General features: G+C 46.7%; 1 protein-coding gene across 1 annotated transcript in view; it reads left to right on the forward strand.

Annotated features, from left to right (window-relative positions):
* The first annotated feature begins 290 nt into the window (after positions 1–290).
* The window catches only part of RIPOR2 (RHO family interacting cell polarization regulator 2), a 66,777-nt gene continuing 54,520 nt past the window's right edge, over positions 291–12,547 (forward strand). Inside the window, exon 1 of the mRNA XM_053987145.1 lies at positions 291–327. The gene's annotated coding sequence lies outside the window, so the exon portion shown is untranslated. The remainder of the gene's footprint in view (positions 328–12,547) is intronic.

Below are 12,547 nucleotides of genomic sequence, written 5' to 3' on the forward strand. Positions count from 1 at the left end.
TTCGAGCGTGTCCTGCCTCCTCTGCTCTCAAAATCAACTTCTCTCTCAGCAGTAAGGACACCCCACCTTAAAGCGCATCTCAAAGGCTGACTGTAAAAACAGGAGGTGTCATTTCTATGAATGAGATTGTTTTCGTAAATGCAGAAGCGGAAGCTGTTACCACCACAATATTTAGGAAACTGGTGAAAGGAAACAGTTGAGCTGTAGCGCAGGAACAGGTTCAAGCACTCAGCTCTGGCTGCGCCCTGAGCTGCGTCCTTGCCACGATGCAGCACTCCCAAGAAGACTTGACTGCACTCGGAGAAGAAGATGATTCCTTTGGGGAAGGTAAAGTCATCTTTTATTAAACTAATCCTTCTCCTACTTACACTAGAGACTGGTTACTAGCCTGGGTGGTATTTCTTGTGTAAATCTGAAGTTGTGGGCTTCAAGGTCACAGGGTGACCAGACTCTTTTCTCCTTAGAGAACGGAGAACAAAGGCATCACAGATACAATAAAAATACTTTCACACTGGTTCAGCAGCTTCAAGGAAGTTACTGCAGAAGAAAGCTGGGGGGACACCCAGTGTATTTTCTACAGTGGCTGCACTGTGCAAAGTAGCACATTGGGCATTCAACAGCACAGGTGCAGCTTTAAGTGGTAGTGGCTCTTTACAGGGGCTAAGGGTGACTTGCTACTTAAATTATCTGAGCAGAATTAGCGTCCTCCTCTCCAACTGCCACAACCTGAGATACAAAGCCAGTGTCATAATTTCTTATCCCTAAAACTGCTTCTCCTGTTGCCTGATACCTGTTGCTTGCATCCTATGCCATCATTTACATGTGTACTGAGTGCTATCAAGTCAAAATAGCAGAAACACAGATAAGAGGGCCCAGAGGAGGAGGAAGAATCTGGCCCATGCTGTTCAATTTCTGCCGCTGCTCACTGCTCCCCTTTGCACTCGAGCCAGGGGGAGAACTTGCTCATGCAAATCTTCTCCTGGGCCCCAGCCCTCCACAGTTTCTAAGGGAGTTGAAGGCACAAAGAGCTGCCTGGATCCACTCCAAAGACTGTGAACCTTTAAACTCACTTTCAGCACAGCTTCAGCAAGCCTCATTTAAACAAAGCTCAGCTGCGGTTGGTATGGAAAACTTAGCAGTGAATAGTGCCAAATCAAGTTATCTGAACTCCAGTGAAAGGCATCAGCTCAGAAAAGAAAGCGGTCTCAATGATGTTCTCTCTGTACTCAAATACATTTCTCACGTCTCTATGCCCCCACTCCTCACCCTGTATCCCAGTCTGGGCTCAGAAGGGCAATGAATTTGCTGACAGGAGAGGTCATTGCATTTGCATTGTGGAAGAAATCCTGGTAGTCCAGGAAACACCTCATGCCAGTGGGCAAATCAACTGGCATTGAAAGTACCCCATTGCATTTGCTGCATCCTGCATTCAATACAAGTGGATGCTGCTTCCCAGGATAATCATCCACATGCTCTGACTTGATATGGAGATTTGCAAGTGCTCTGAAGAGCCCGTGGGTTTTTAAGCTTCTTTGCTGTTTCTGAAACCTTTAGCCCATGTTCTTAATCAGAAACATAGAAGGGAAGGAGAGAAATGTGGGGAGGTTAGTCGACATATATATTGTGTTATCTGAAGGGAATGATATACCACTTCAAAAATCTGTTCCAGCCTCTCAGCTAAGTTGTTTCTGGCAGGGCGGATCCAGAAACAGCTAGAGGAGGCTCTGCTTTTCAAAGGCAGGAACATTTTAAAAACCTCTCCATGACCCTTCTTGGAGCAGTAGCTTGGAATAGATGATCTTCTGAGGTCCCACCCCACCTGAGGTGTCCCATGAGTCTATGAGTTGGTGACATCTTCTTCAACTCACCTACATGTAACTGGGAACAGTTGTATCCCAGCTGTTCTCTCAGACAGAGGGATTGTTGGCTCCCAAAACTGCCATCTGGAGAGCCCAAACAACACAGGCACAGTGCTAGACTTCCCCTTCAGTCCCCTCTCCTTTCTCTTGAACGGGTTAGCAAGGAAACATTAACTTTTTGGCTGCTATTTCTGGAGCGCTGTTGACCCTGGACAACCCAGTGCACTCCCTCAGGCTGGGTGGGATATGAGCGGGGAGGAGCAGGGCCCGTTTTGGTCACAGGGCAGCCCCCGCCCGGCTCATGCTGCAGGCTTAGGCGCCAGCCAAAATTTAGTCACAGCCAAAACACAGATTTTCAGGCCAGATGGAGGCACTTGTCAGGCACTGAACTCCCAGCTCAGTGCAGACCTCAGCTCTGAGGGCATGACCTATTTTTTTATTATTTTCCACATCCACCTTGATTTGGAAAGTGATGATGGCAAATCTCTGTCCACCTTTTTAACTCATCCCAAGGCTTAGCTACCATCACAGTTACAGACAGCTATATTTTATTTCTTTTAGCACTGATCTGTACACTTTTTTGGAGTTAGTTTACCTCCTGTCCAGGAGAGCTAAGATCTCACTACTGCTTGTGCATATAAAAATCTCATATAACTATCTACAGGCAATATTCAGACCACTCTCATCCTTTGCCAAGCAGACTGTTATCAAGCAGACTGTTATCAAGCAGACTGTTATCAATGTTTCCTTATAAAGTTTTAATCTGTTAAGCATTTTCATGGTTTTTGAGACCAGTCCCTTGGAGAGATGTGGACACCAGCATGGAGCCCAGTGCTCCAAAACTGTTAGATCAGGGACAAATCCAGAAGTTACAAGATATGTTTACTCATACTTTTTAAGTATATGTATAATATATCAGAATCATTTCAAGGTTCTGCTGCAGTCCTTTCAGGTTGCAGCATCACATGAGGGTCTGCTCTTCTCAGATTTTTCTCTTTAATCCTCAAGTCTTTCAGACTCAAATTTCTCAGGACAAAGTCAATGCTATCCTGCCAGGATGGCTTATCTCCCTTGCTCCCAGGTATGCCCATACTAAAACCAGATGAATCACCTCACTTCCTCAAGTAGCCTGGAAGTTTTCCACTTCTCCAGACACTGTGCCATCTGCATACTCAGTCAATTAATGTTTAAAGTTCCCTTTCAGGTCACTGACATAAAAATAGTTCAATCCCATGGGGAAGAACCAATCTTTGTATGTCCTCTCCAGAAACTGGCATCTTTGATGATTTCTCAGCTGGGTTATGTGTGTAAAGATCTCATGTGGTACCAAGTTCTATGTCTTACTAAAGTCCGAGCACACTATCAATACAATTATTTTCTCTAAAATCCTAATAATTGCCACTGATTGTACAACATCTCCTTTAATTTTGCTTATATGACTTCAACATCAGCTATTCCTTGATGAGGCCAAGACCACTGCCAGGCTACCGCATCATTAGTGACACAACATTAACTTACAGCTCCCTGGAATTCCTCTGGTGTTTCAAGTTTTCTGAAACATCAACAAGAAGTTCCTAGGATAATTCTAGGATAATTCAGTTACTTTTACAATTTTGTTAGGTCAAAACACCCACAGTCAAAACAGGGAAAATGCTGTTTAATTTTTAGTGACTCTAAGTGCCTGAGATTCTGAAGTTATATTTCATTAAAAAGAAATCCCTTCCACTAGCACTAGGCTTTCCCTCATCGCTGCAGCCTGCAGTGATGGTGTGGATTTTCCCTGACTCTGTCTAAGATGAGGAGCCAAGCCCAGAGAGTGAGGGAGATTTGAGCACAAGTCAGCTTTCCTGGCAGACCCTGATTTCCCTGGGAGGAGAGCTGAGGGCTCACACGAAGGTGTGATGCCACCACACCAGCATAGCCTCTGACTGGGACCAGAGGCTCAGCTCAGCAGGAGCTCCTGGATCAAGCAGACACATCCATGAGTAGAATTTGCAAGCAGTCAGCAAACATGGTCAGCATATCACAGAATTATAGGATATGCTGAGTTGGAAGGGATCCATCAGGATCATCGAGTCCAACTCCTGGCCCTGTACAGGATACCCCCAAGAGTCATACCTTGATATGACTCAAGTGCCCAAGAGTATTGTTCAAATGCTTCTTGAGCCTTGTCAGGCTGGTGCTGTGACCACTTCCCTGGGGAGCCTGTTCCACTGTCCAACCCCCCTCTGGGTGAAGAACCTTTTCCTGATATCCTGCCTAAACCTCACCTGACTCAACTTCATGCAGTTTCCTTGGGTTCTGTCACTGGTCACCACAGAGAAGAGATCAGTGCCTGCCCCTCCTCTTCCCCTCACAAGGAAGTTCTAACTGCAATGAGGTCTCCCTTCAGTCTCTCTTCTCCAGGCTGAACAGGCCAAGTGATCTCAGCTGCTCCTCCTATGGCTTCCCCTCAAGGCCCTTCAGCATCTTCATTGCCCTCCTTTGGATGCTCTCTAATGGCTTAATGTCGTTTTTATATTGTGGCACCCAAAACTGCCCCCAGCACTCGAGCTGAGGCTGCCCTGGTGCAGAGCAGAGCAGGACAATCCCCTCCCTTGCCTGGCTGGCGATGCTGTGCCTGATGCACCCCAGGACAGGCTTGGCCCTCCTGGCTGCCAGGGCACTGCCCAGATTCAACTTGCCATCAGCCAGGTCCCTTTCCACAGTGCTTCTCTCCAGCCTCTCATTCTCTAGTCTATGCACACAACCAGGGCTGCCCCACCCAAGGTCCAGAATCCAGCACTTGCCCTTGTTGAACTTCTTATAGCTGGTGATTGCCCAGTCCTCTAATTTGTCGGGGTCTCTCTGCAGGACCTGTCTGCCCTTGATGGAGTCAACAGCACCTCTCAATTTAGTGTTGTTGGCAAAATTGCTTGGAGTTCCTTCGAGAATTAGGTCCAAATATTTTGTTAGCATTGACCACTCTATCAAAACCGAGAATGCAAAGGAAAAGTAGAAATTAAGCTGTGATTTATTGCACATCTTTTCATGCAGCTGCTCTTTACTGACCTCTCCTCACACCTCCACTTCCCACTTCCTGTATATGTCCTCTGGTTGTACATGGGGTAACCATAACCTCCCTCTCAGGTCAAAGCCCACACAAAATCCCATCAGTGTTTCCAAAAAATGGGGTGGGGGAAACCAGTGCTGTCTTTTTCATTACATTCATTAAGTGTGTGCTACAGTTCAGTAGACCAGAGCCCCATTTAAGATGGTGCACTGCACAGAGTCACAGGGCCCTTTCCTTGCCCAGGACTGACATGCTCCTTTTGGCATACAGATACATTCCAGTACTGCTGCCCATCAAGGCTCCTGTGAGAACAGTAACTGTATCAAATGTTTAAAAAATGCAGCAGATACCTTTAACATCCTGGTAAAGCCTGCCTGTATTTTATAAGAGAGAAAAGAGCTTTAGCTCTGGGGTTTGGGACCAGCTTTGAGGCTTTGCTGAAATGTAAGGTAGCTGCTGTACATGGTTATGTGCACTGCCTGCACATAGTGAGGTTAGAGATGTTAGAGAAAACTGAGGATAAAGCCTCGGATGTTAACTTATAGTTGAGACTCTGTATTCAGCAAGAATCCAGCAATTTTTCTCTTTCCCTGAAGCAATACTGGACGCTGCTTTTCTTGGACATACAACTGCAGTGGCTTGTCAAACAGGGCCATCCATGTCACAGCTTGTCTGTGACTCATGGGACCAGTTCTCTTTCCATGCTGTCTCTAGCCCTGCTTTGGTGAGACACCTCAGGTATGACCCCTCCCCACAGAGTACATCAAAGTGGTGTAACTCTAAGAGAATTATGTTTTCTAAGGATACTTAAATGTTCATATCAGTATGGTATTCCAGCAAATGCCTACCTCAGAGATATACAGAGGTACTGTTTTTCCACTGTTTTCATCCCAATGAGTTTGACATGGCTACTTTTTAGCCAGCATACAGTTCCCAATACTTCAGGAGGCTGTTTTAAGGATGAGCAGCCTTGCAATGTATCAAGCATGGCACCTTCTCCTTCCTGACTGCTGGGAGACTGCAGATCAGTGTCCTGAAAACATTTACAGGTCCCACCAGCCCTACTTGTCCTTTTGGTTTATCTCACATTCCTGAAGAACGTGTGTGCTGTACTCCCTCCAGCCCAGAGGATGAGAAGTCCCATCACCAAGGCAACAGTGTCTGCTTCATCCAGATAGATGGATTGTAGTGAGATATTTGGCCTATAAACTCAGATTGAAGCACCTTTCTGCAAAAGCATGATCAGACCTATTTAACATGCAGGACAAAGATGGCAAGGAAAAGAGGGTGCTGTCTTATGGAGCATTTTTGTTATTACTGTTCACACTAAATGCTCCACTCACCTGCTTCTCGCAGCTGCTTCGTTTTGGTTGTGGTCCATGGGCGGACTCACAGTTATGCAGACAGAGGAGAGAGGTTTTTGTGGTCAGAGGAGTCAGTGTGAGACACCCATCCGCACCCCAGGCGCCCCCACACTGACCCACCCGCAGTGCTCTGGGACTTCCAGCTGTCATGGGCAGCTGGAGGGTTATTTTTAACAGGGCATCATGTTCCATATATGAAGCAAAAAAGTTTGAGCCCATAAGCTGCCCCCCCCCCAAAAAAAAAAAAAAAAAAAAAAAAATTAAATGAGAGACACTTTCTGCTTTGTTCTCTCCCTATTTTCTAATTAAAGGCCTTTGATCTTTTTGGTGCTTCCTTCTCCCTTTCTGGAAGGCAGCTTTTTTGGTTCATATCTGTTGACGATATTTCTAGATCACTAATAATAAGAACAGTGAGGGGAAAATCCAGGTCAAATAAACAAGTGGCATTTAACCAGCCCTCAGAGAAAAGAGGAAGGTATGTACAAGCCAGAGAGAAACCACTGATCAGGTGTGCTTGGGGCGCCTTCTAAGCTTGCAAAACAAGTGTCGTACCAAAGGCTGAAGCAAAGCTGCCTTTCTTTTCACACATTTTTCCCCTCCTGGTTTTACATAGCATCTCTACCAAGTTCCAAGAAACACGAGCTTTTTGTCACTCAGTCCCATCATTAAATTCACAAAATAAATGTGTCTTGGCTAATGTGAGTGGGTGGCGTAAACAACTTCACCCCTTTAATAATTCGAGGCACAGCTCAGCCGCCTGTGAAATGAGCTTCCGCCTGCCTGGATGCTGAACCAAAGCCTTGTGGTTGGTGTACCATGGGTGTGACAGGCACAAAACAACCGGGTCAGGAAGTGCAGAGTTAAAAGGCGAGGAGTGAAAACAGTCTGAGTGTATGGATGGGGGGGGGTGGGGAGAGAGAGGGAGAGAGTAGTCAAGCACTTGACAATGTCACAGAGGCCCTAAAAAGTTGATGGTGGGAAGATTTCCCAATAGTAGGATTTCTCCTATATCTCAGCATTGTTTGTGGGGGTGGCTTGTCAGGCCACATAGAATTTTAAGCAGTGTGTTGTTGATCTGGCATCCAGGAGCAGGGAAATGGTTTGAAGCAGAGGTTTATGCTGTGAAAGAGTCCCTGATATTCCTGTGTCTTTGGCAACTGGAAAACAGGTGAAGCAAAACTGCTATGGAAATCCTGAGCATAAAAGGCTTCAATCTGCATAACTTAATGGGGGCTGGCATTGTCTTGCTCTAGTTTAATTGCAGGTAGTTTGGCAGTTGGAAAGTTCAGAGATGCAGAGCTTGGAAATGATACCTTGAGTTCTAATAGTTGATTAAAAGGTTGGAAGACAAGAAGTGAAGTAGAAAGATAGGAAGCCATAGAGAGTAAGGAAAGAAACTGGTATTTTGGGGAAAAGCCCACTGTGACCTTGCCTGAACAGATAAACAGAGTGGATAAACACATCTGGCTGCACCCAAATTGGGGCAGTTTGAATGACCTCTATTCCAGCCTTCTCTGAGATTTATTGTTCTAGCTCCTCAAACTGGTTACCTTATGTTCCTCTTAGTCAATAGTGAGTGTGTGTGAGAAGAAAGGAGGGCAAGGGTGGAAACAAGAGGCCCCTCCAGTTGCCAGTTCAGGGCATGGAAATAGGGATCCTTCACTGCTGGAAGACCTGGGTTCTTTTGCTGACCATGGCAGTCCCCTGGTGCTAGCCTGGCAGCAGTGGGCACAGGTGTGGCTGATGCCTGTGGGCACAGGTGCCTGTGCCTGTGGGCACAGGTGTGGCTGATGCCGCAGCCCAGCATTCCCACCCACAGGACAACAGGAGGCAGATCCACTGCAGGAGTCGGGTAGACTCACCTTTGAGTCCTCATCACTGGGGAAGCCCTGCAGCAGCTGCTTACCATTAAAGTGATATTTACTCGAGCTTTGCCTCCAGCCAGGATCCAGTAGCTAAGGTAATGCCCATATGGGCCTGGGTTAGGTTCCCCCAGTGCACAGTGATGCTTTTAGTTATGCCCCACTGGGAAAACTACCTGCATTTGGTGCTGCTCTGATGCATCGTGGAGGGGGAGCTCAACACCCAGGCTGTTCCTGTAGCATCACTAACCAAAGCCCTGCCCTAGATTTACTGTCCATGTCATGGCATTGTGTGAGTCTGCCTACAACTAACCACAACCCATTCCACAAAAAAGAAAAGACACTCAAAATAGTCCAGCGAAATAAATGCTCGAGCCCAAAATCCCAGGTGAAATGACCACCCTGGGAAGCAAACCCCAAAACTGCCCCAAAAACTCAGACAGAGCTCTCAGAGGTGACTATACTAGTGCACACAAGGGCTTGCAAAAGCTCCCCTTTCATCACACCAGGCTGTTCCCCAGGCCAGCCCTGCCTTCCTGCCCTCCCTGTGCCCAGCCCTAGGGGAAGTGACCTGCAATGATGAGATTTTGTGCAACTGATTCTCTCTTCATGCTGTGTAACACCAGAGTGAAAAGCCCCCAACCCTCCTCACTCTCCGAGGAGTTAATCTATGGTTCAGGTATGGCAGCAGCTGAGTGGCATCCAGGAGGTTCCATGGAGGGGTGTCACAGTCACCTGTGGCAGGAGAGAGGGACAGCCTCTCCGAGGGGTTTGGCAGGACAGCTAAAAGCTCTTGTGAATATATTCAATATATGTCATTAACAGGGTCATTAAATTTTCAAGGACTCCTGCAGGACCTCAAGGAGATGAGCTTATAGACGTTCACATATGAGCCCCATGGCCTTCTCAAATTTGTGATTAAGATGCCAGCGGCTAACAAGGCTGGCCAGCATTCAGGCTCCATGGCATAACTGGAGCTTTGTTCACATCCTTCTCATTTCATGGTAGCTCAGAGCAGTGGAAGAGCTCTGTTGTGAACATGGATATTGTCTATAAGGCACCGTGCTCTTTTTAGCAGTTGGTTGTGACTGTGTAGAAGTGCAGTTTGCCAGCTGAGAGCTCCTGTAAGTTTTGGAGTCCTGTTCACTGCCTTCACACTGAACTAACAGATTTCCTTTTCTTGAGGGTTTTGGAGAAGAGAGATACTGTTGTAGATGTAGATAGATTTGAAACCAGATAGCATCTCTGAGATCCTCCTACAAACACATGCAAGGAGTGCCACACTAGCAATCCCAGCACACACTTAACAAGGGAGGCTTTTTTTATTGAGAGGGGTGGGAATGTTGAAAAGAATTCATACAAAAATATTCTCAAAGAAAAAGAAAGCCACAGGAGGAGCAGAGCAATCCAGCACTGCTGAGCTCAGCTGTGGAGTTGGATATCAGTAGCTTTTTTTTTCTAATTTCTCCATTGAAACGCAGGCACCTCGGGAGGTCCTGATGTGCTCTGCCTCTTCTGTCACTCTGGAGAGCTTCCTGCCCAGTCTATTCCTGATGCCTGTCGTGAGCCAAGGAAGAGTTAGCTTAATCAGCAACACCAGCCTCTGAGTAGTGCCAAGTTGTTGTCATTAATCACTTAAAAAATCACTGCACTGAAAATAGTACACAGGGTCAGATGTTCAAAAACTGGCATGGTTTCACTGGTGTCATTTAACCTCAGCCACAAAGCCAGAACACACCCCTAAAGAAACACTTCTTATTTGCTTTACGTATTATTTATGGATTTTAAATCCACCCACACAAAGCTGCTCTTCACCTTTCCTAGAGGAAATAACTGCTGTGAATGGTCAATCACCTCCAGGTGAAGGCAGGCTGGACCAACAAGGAACGTGTATACCCGTAAGAGATGCCTGGGGGCACTGGTCTGAGGGTTTGGTCGGAGTTTCTCTGTGCTACAGACCACCCTCTCTCCCTTGGAATCTCAGTCCAAATATTTGGCAGATGCACTTGGGGCTCATTACATTACAGAGGCAGCATGTTCATTGCGCTCCCCCGAATGGCATTTTGTGTGTGCTGCACTTGTTTTGTATTTGCTATATTTAAGCCACAGAAATATGCGCTGAGGAGGAAAGAGGGAAGTGGTGGTATCTTGGAGGCAGGGAAGAATGAAAATAATTTCTCAAAGCTGCAGTCCTCTGTGAAGAATTTTGGCTCACAAGAAGGAAAGAGGAGCACGGTCTCTGCACCAAGGACCTCAACGGGTCACCCATACTGCAGTTTATCTGGGAATGATTACAAAGCAACTCTGGTGCTACACTAATGTAACTAAGGATAGAAATTGCTTGGAGCCTTTGCACCTGAGGACTCCTCCTGGGTTTCTATTATGAAACTGCCCTGTTAGGGACATGAAGGAAGACAGGTGTGAGGCACTGCAGAATTCATACATGGAACTAGATTTTTAAAGGTCTGGCAGTATTTGCTCCTTTGCTTCCTGCTTCCACCCCAGCCTTTGCAGCCTTCTTCTACCTGACCATCATTTTACCCAGACCATGCTCATCATCCCTGCAGCTCTTCCCCTTCTTGCCATGACCTGTGGGGCTCACAGAGCAGCAGGAAGGCAGTGCCTGTCTCTATGCTGCTGCTGGGGGTCACAGCAAGGCAGGCCAAAGTCCTGGATGCTCCCGACTTGCTCTTTCGGTCATGGACTTAGGATACCTTTGATGTTTGCTAACATGTCCTATAGTGTCTTGCCCCATATAATACAATCTTTCATGATCCTTGGTCCTTCCAGGCCAGTTGTCTGCATCACATCATGGGGTGGAGGAGAATCAGAGTGTGCTTGTGCATGTATAAAGAAAGGTTTTCTCCTCCTCTGTGCTTTAGAGCTTGCCCAAAATTTGCCTCTCAAATGCAGGTGAGGGTGCAAGGGGAGTATGGATATGAACATGGGCTGGGGCCACATTTTAATTGTCCTGATGTCAGGGGCAAGTTTCAGCAGCAGGCATTACTGCTGGATAACAAGGGAAGATATGGGCACAGTCCCTAAGAGAACCCCACACAGATTCAGAATCTCAGCCTGCTGTCATGACAGACCGTGAAGGTTGTGGCAGGGAGACTGGTCTGGGCATTTGAGAGCCAAGAAACAAGTAAGAGGCAAGAGATTACCTAATGATTCAAGAGATCCCAGCAAGGAACCTAGGAACATACTGACTTTCTGTCTACAAAACTGAAACCATTCCTGGAAATGGTCTAACAGGGTCTTCTTGATCTTAAGCATGTTGGTTGTACTGAGACAGGTAGCCCTGAGCAGGAACCTCACATGCTGCAGACCCATGGAAAGCAATATGTTCCACTGTCTGCATTCCTCTGGGCAAACTGCTTTCATGGCTGTCCAGCAGCAGGACTTCAAGCCAGCCCATTACCAGTAGCATGGATGACCCTGTCCTGCAGTTATGCTCCCAAAAAGCAGGCTGATAGTGCCATACCTGTCTCTCCAAGTCTCCATCCCTCCTATAGTAGCTTTGATCATCTCATAGTGTAGCTGACTTCCAGCTGTCCAGGAAAGCAAAAATTAGTTTACAGCAGTTTTTCAAGTGCCTTAACTAGGAAACAAGGAATGATTTTCAAAAACAAGAGATAGGGAAAATATAAGGATAGAGCTGCAGTACTAGACACGCCATCCACACACTTGGTGTGCACGTAAGAGTGGCTCAGCCAGCCCTGGTTGCTAAGCAGTCTGAGAAACTGGAATGTGCTGCTCCCTCCAACCCTGCATGAACATTGCCATGCAAAACCTGCCCAGAAGAGGCATCAGTGCTGATTTTGAAACAGGTTCTGGGGAAAAAAATGCAGTTTGTGGCTCCTTTGTGCTGCTCCCCTAAGTTATATATGTGAGGATAGGTAGGGTATATGCTTGTGCATATACCTCCCAAACATCAAATGCTGCCAGAGGCACAGGCCATTGAGGGAACTGTTTTTGATCTGAAGGCAGCTATCTCAGACCACCACAAATGCAGCCAGTGGGACAAAGAACAGATAAAAGAAGGATTACCTAGGGAAAGTGTTATCTCTGTGGTACATCAAAAGCTAAAGGTGACTCCCCTTTCTGTCCCTGGCCCTCTCCCTCTGTATCCATAGCTGTTCCTTGACATACCAAGTGTATCCTGACCACCATGCCACAGGACACAACCACTGCATTATGCTTTGGTCATTCCTAAAGATCCAGCTGTGCTGAGCATCTGGCCAGAAGTCCCAAATGGAATTTGTTCCTGAATCACTGCAGAAGATCAGCACTAGTAACTTCTCCCCATAAAGTGCCCCAGAGCAGCAAGTGGAAAGACTTGCAAAAGCACCATCATGAGAAATGAGGAACTTGAGGGTGGAGCAGCAACACAGTGATGGGAAGTAAAGG

This window comes from Vidua macroura, chromosome 1 (genome assembly GCF_024509145.1).
Source record: "Vidua macroura isolate BioBank_ID:100142 chromosome 1, ASM2450914v1, whole genome shotgun sequence".
Taxonomy (NCBI): Eukaryota; Metazoa; Chordata; class Aves; order Passeriformes; family Viduidae; genus Vidua; species Vidua macroura.